Genomic DNA, 6,269 nt, shown 5'->3' with positions numbered 1-6,269 from the left:
AATACTTTTGCTTGGTTACACATTCAAAAAAAAAAATGGGTGAGATCAGGAAGCGAAGGACAGTGAGAAGAGGTGTGTCAATCTTCTAAGGGTTTTAACCTTGAGTTAAGCTATCGTTAATGAGGCTTTCAGGAGACAAACTCCCCACGGTATTTCCCCACCCCCTCCTTTTTCCATTTCCTTATTTGTTTCACTGGGAAAGAACAGCGGTGACTTTGGGGCGAGCCGCTGACACCTGTCCAAGAGTCACAAGGGTTCCTGGGATGTGTCCCAAGGGGGAATCCTAAACACACCTTGTTGTCTTGTCTGGTTTCCAACTTATCAAGGGAAAACTGGTCCCAAAACATTCCAATTACTAACATCCACGCTTACAATTCTCTGTGTTTGTTGCGGGCAAAGAGATACACTGTTCTATGACCACTCCCTTCCAGTTATCTTATACTGTGCATCCCTGGGCATGGGGAGATAGGGTGAGAGAGTGTGAATGACTCTGAAAAGACCATCACCATTACTGTAAAAGACAATTCACGTGCCTATCCTACTAGCGGTAGAAGCTACTCTTTGCCTCGATGACTGAATGGTGTTCACCAAATGTCCAAAGACACAAGTGAAATGTGATGGATGAAGCCAAGGAGAGATTCTCCCTCAAATCAATCATATTTGCTGAATACTTACTGTGTGCAGATCACTGTACTGAGTGCACGGAAAAGCAAAATACAACAAAGTCAGTAAATACGTGGGAGGAAGACCATCAATCTCATTTTAGAAACAAAAGAAGATTGTACTATTACTCCTCTGATCATCTCCTTCCTCAGAGGCAAAGCAGTTTATCGGTGGTATTTGTTGAGCCCTTATTGTGTGCTGAGCACTGCACTAAATGTTTGGAAGAGTACAACCCATGATTTTCTGACTCCAGGCCCATGCTTTATCCACTCCACCATGCTGCTTCTCAGCCTTCACAGAAACCAAGAGCCATAGGGTCTCCCAACTGCTTTTACATTGTTGTCAAACATGAGTTTTTGGGGGTTCACAGGCAAAGGGCTAACTCCTTTTAGCTTCCTTTTTCTGGAGATTCTCTCAGCCCCTCTGTCTTCCCTCATACCAATCAGACCTATTCCCAATGTCATCATCATTTTAGAGCCTCAGTTTCCAGTCAGTCAACTCAGCATGACAACTTCAGCTAGTTTGGAGTCACATCTTAGTTTCCTCCATCCCAAACAGGTCCACCAGGGTTTTGTTTTTCCACCATCTCGCAGATGTTTTCCACTCTCATTCTCTCCCTCTCCGAGCCTTTATTCTCCATCTCCTCCACCTTTATTCCTCTGCTTTTCCCCATCTCCTTAACAAGAGCCCAGTGGATAATGAACAGAAGGAGACTGAGTACAACAGCCTAACCTTGCTTGCAGAGAGACAGTATCAAAGGTATTATCAGAATTTGTGGTATGGTAAAGAATTACAGGTTGGCAGAAATGGATTTGGCAGGAAAAGCCCTTTTCTTCAAGGGTCCGGGGGAAGGGGGTTGGGAGTGAGTGAGTGAGTGAGTGAGTGAGTGAGTGAGTGAGTGTGTGTGTGTGTGTGTGTGTGTGTGTGTGTGTGTGTGTGTTGGAAGAGGGAGCAAGAGAGGCCATCAGAAAAATATCCGCTGGAGGCGAAAGACAGGTGGATTGAATGCCAGCAGGAAAAAAGCATTTCAATCAGTGCTTCCCATCATCCCCTTCCTCACAGTGTGCCTGGAGACTGGAATGTGTATGTTTATTGTTATGTTGTATTACCCAAAGTGTTTAGTACAATGCTCTGCACACCATAGGCACTCTATAAATACAATTAACTGAGACGAGGCTGGCCGACTCTTGGGAAATCACCTCCAGACTCTGGAATTTCAACTCCCCTGGATTCAGAAGCAGCTTGTCCTAGTGGATAGAGCACAGGCCTGGGCATCAGAAGATTATGGGTTTTAATCCTGGCTCCACCACTTGTCTGCTGTGTGACCTTGGGCAAGTCACTTAACTTCTCTGAGCCTCAGTTAACTCATCTGTAAAATGGGGATTAAGACTGTGAGCCCCACGTGGGACAACCTGATCACCTTGTATTCCCTCCCAGTGCTTAGAACAGTGCTTTGCACATAGTAAGCGCTTAATAAATGCCATTATTATTATTATTTCACTTCTCTGTACCTCAGGTCCCTCATCTGTAAAATGGGGAGTAAGACTGTGAGCCCTACGTGGGACAGGGGCTGTGTCCAACTCAGTTATCTTGTAACTCTCCCAACGCTTAGAACAGGGCCTGGCACATAGTAAACTCTCAATAATAATACTAATGATAATTGTGTTGTTACTGCAAGGTAATGAGGTCCCACATTCTAAGTAAAAGGGAGCACTGGTATTGAATCCCCATTTTTGCTTCCCAAGTCAGAGGTAGCACTTTTCTCCCACTCCCAATTTGCTCCCCGGATTCTAATCCCCTCCCTCAGCCCAACAGCACTTAGTTACATATCTGTAATTTATTTGTATTAACATCTGTCTCCCCTTCTAGACTTTAAGCTCACTGTGGGCAGGGACTGTCTCTAACAACTGTTATATCGCACTCACCCAAGGGCTTAGTACAGTGCTCTGCACATGGTAAGGGCTCAAAAAATATGATCTATTGATGAGAGAATTGAGGCACAGACAAGTGAAATGACTTGGGCAAGGTCACACAGCAGCTAAATGGCAGAGATGGGATTGGAACCAAGGTCTTCTCCCTCCAAGGATGTGTTCTTTCCACTAGACCATGATGTTTCTCACATCTGAGCTAGTCCTTGCCCACAGCCGCCTACTAATCCACAACTTCTTCTGGGATTATACTTCCTGAGCTATGCAGAGATTCCCTTCACCCCAACGTGATGAGGGAGACATACCCCACCTTGTCTATTAGTCACCCGTGGCCCTCTCCAACTTCAATATATACAACAAAGCAACAGCCAAGAGGCAATCAAGACCACTAGAAGCCTCACCATTTCGGAGGAAACAGTGTGGCACAGTGGAAAGACGGCAGGACTGGGAATCAGTAGACCTGGATTCTAATTTCAGGACCTGGATGACTTTGGGTTAGTCACCTTCTCTGGACCTCAGTCTCCTCCTCTGTCATATGAGGTCCTTTTAGACTGTGAGCCCACTGTTGGGTAGGGACTGTCTCTATATGTTGCCAATTTGTACTTCCCAAGTGCTTAGTACAGTGCTCTGCACATAGTAAGCGCTCAATAAATATGATTGATGATGATGATGATGATGATGATAAGGTTTAGCTCCCTGTTCTTTGTCTTTAGTCCATGAGTCCCATGTGAAACAAGGACTGTGTCAAATCCGTCAGTACATTCTCAGTGCCAAACAATTATGATTATTAGATCAGTTGTGTTTTTGGGGGTTACTGTATGCAGGACACTGTCCTAAGCACTGGAGAGTACAATGTGACACAGTTGATGACACTTCCCTGCCCATAATGAACTTACAGTCTAGAAGGCTAGTTTTTAAAGAATCTGTTAAGGTCTGAGCTGAGTTCTGTCAGAATCTCTCCAATTAACGAGGTACAAACAAAAAAAATGATGTCGCAGTTTCCCCATCTAAAAAATGCAGATCGCAGTCCCCTAATTTAGGAGCAGTGTTTTGATGGAGAGCTAAGAAAGGATTACTTGATTCTCAGAACCAAGATGATCAGCCTGAGAATATTCCGAGACAGAGGAGAGAAAGAACCGGACGGTCTCTGGGAACTAGGAGGGTGTGGAAAAACTGTGGCGAACCGAATGTGGGGGTGTTGGTGATGATGGGGGAACCCAACCTTGAGCTCCAAGTGCAAACCACAAAAGAGCAACATTTATTACGGCAACCCCGGGAAACTTATTGAGACCTCATAAAAATAAAGTGAATCAAGGCTGCTACACCCCAGGCTAAGTGTCTCTTTCGCTGTTTTACAGACTGGGGTAAGGTTTTACGAGCCAGGCGGCATTCCCTCTCCATGGCACTGGAGGAGAAGCTTGTCTTACGCCGCAGATCTGAAGCCGCAGCCAGATAGTTTAACTTTTGGCCGAAGAGCGAGGAGATTCAAAAATAGGATAATGATGATTCAAGCACTTAGAGACTCCGAGTTTATCTGCTGCACTAGCTGGGGAGACGTAAGCTGAAACTTGATTTCTGTTGGCACACGGGCAATCTAGTCTAGTGACGCTGAAGGAAGAGACCCAGAGTAATTGACATTAGGGAGACCCTGGGGTTCTCGTCCAAAGAGGTCGGAGTCGATGAGCTCAATTTGCTGGGTGGAAGAAGATGTTTATAGCATTCCTGGCAGCCGCCTCAGCACGGGACCTGGGAGTGGATCTACAATTTCTGTCAAATCCTCACAGGCAAAAAACATCATGCTGCCATTGCAGCTGGCCTGCTTTAATCTCAATGGTAAGAAGAAGCAAGAAGATGCACTTATGTTGATTCTTTTCTCTAAGCAACAAGTAACACTTTCAAGAGGCTCTAGGGGTATGAAGTTGCCATTGATTTTCCACTAGCCCAGGTCCACTGGTTTACCTGCTAATCTAAGATTTTTTTTTTAATGGCATTTGTTAATTACTGTGTGCCAGGTAATGTACTAAATGCTGGGGTAGATGTGACGTAATCAGATTGGACAGTCCATGTCCTATATGGGGCTCACAGTCTTAATTCCCATTTTACAGATGAGGTAACTGAGGTATAGAGAAGTAAAATGACTTGCCCAAGGTCATGCAGCAGATAAGTGATGGAGCTGGGATTAGAACCCAGGTCCTCTGACTCCCGGGCCCATCATCTTTCCACTAGGCCACACTGATTTTCACTCTTGTGGGCAGGGATCACATCCACCAACTCGGGTGTGTTTGCCTCTCAAGCGCTTAGAAAAGTGCTCTACTTATAGTAAGCGCTTAATAAATACCATGGATTGACCTGCAGTAGTAATACTGCAAGGCCTAGGAAGACAATCTAGATCTAGATTGAGAAGCAGCATGGCTCAGTGGAAAGAGCATAAGCTTGGGAGTCAGAGGTCATGGGTTCTAATCCTGTCTCCACCATTTGTCAGCTGTGTGACTTTGGGCAAGTCACAACTTCTCTGTGCCTCAGTTACCTCATCTTTAAAATGGGAATTAAGACTGTGAGCCCCACGTGGGACAACCTGATTACCTTGTATTCCCCAGGGCTTAGAACAGTGCTTGGCACATAGTAAGCACTTAACAAATACCATTATTATTATTATTATTATTATCCCTTTGGTCATACAGCACAATCATTTCCTCTTTTAGGAAATCTGGTCAAATCTCAAAAGACTTTCCCTACCCACAGCTCAATCAATAGTATTTATTGAACGCTTATTGTGTGTGTTCAGTAAACTAGTCTAAGCAACTGGTAGAGTCCAATAGCTCGTTGTGGGCAGGAAATGTGTCTGTTGTTGGATTGTACTCTTCCAAGCGCTTAGTACAGTGCTGTGCACACAGTAAGCGCTCAATAAATAGGAATGATGAATACAACAGAGTTGGTTAACCCGTGCCCTACTCAGTCTCACCATCACCACTGTTGTCAACTGACAGGAGTTACTGAACTCCTACAATGGGCAAATAATAATAATAATTATGGTATTTGTTAAGCACTCACTATATGCCGACTTGTACTCCCCAAGCACTTAATACAGTGCTCTGCACACAGTAAGCGCTTAATAAATACGATTGAATGAATGAAAATGCCAAATACCGCACTAAGCTCTGGGATGGATACAAGCAAATTGTGTTGGACACAGTCCCTGTGGTTCATGGGGCTCACAGTCTTAATCCCCATTTTATAGATGAGGTAACTGAGGCACAGAGAATTAAAGTGACTTGCTCAAGGTCACACAGCAGACAAGTGAGAGAGAACTCATGACTTTCTGACTCCCAAGCCCATGCTTTAACCACTACACCGTGCCTGGCCTCTCCATCAAAAGAATCGATCCACAGTGTGAATTGAGCTCTTACTCTGGGCAAAACATTGTGCTAAGCACTGAGTAAAATAGATTGCCTAGGCACCCACCTTTTCTCTGGCTAATCCACACCCATCATGAGTAGCATCTCCTCCAAGGTGCCTTGACATCTGAGCAAAGCTAAGGCACGTTCTTAAAGGGAGGGTGGGTTGCGGAAAGAGTAAAAGCTGAGGGAAAAGCAGCTAGATTTCAGGCTGCCTCTTCCTTTCTTCTCTCCAGAAACACAGAATTTCAGGAATCTGCCTGGTACACTCTATTCAATTTGG

The sequence above is a fragment of the Tachyglossus aculeatus genome, chromosome 15 (genome assembly GCF_015852505.1).
Source record: "Tachyglossus aculeatus isolate mTacAcu1 chromosome 15, mTacAcu1.pri, whole genome shotgun sequence".
NCBI classification, from domain to species: domain Eukaryota; kingdom Metazoa; phylum Chordata; class Mammalia; order Monotremata; family Tachyglossidae; genus Tachyglossus; species Tachyglossus aculeatus.
This window is presented reverse-complemented; position numbering follows the sequence as displayed.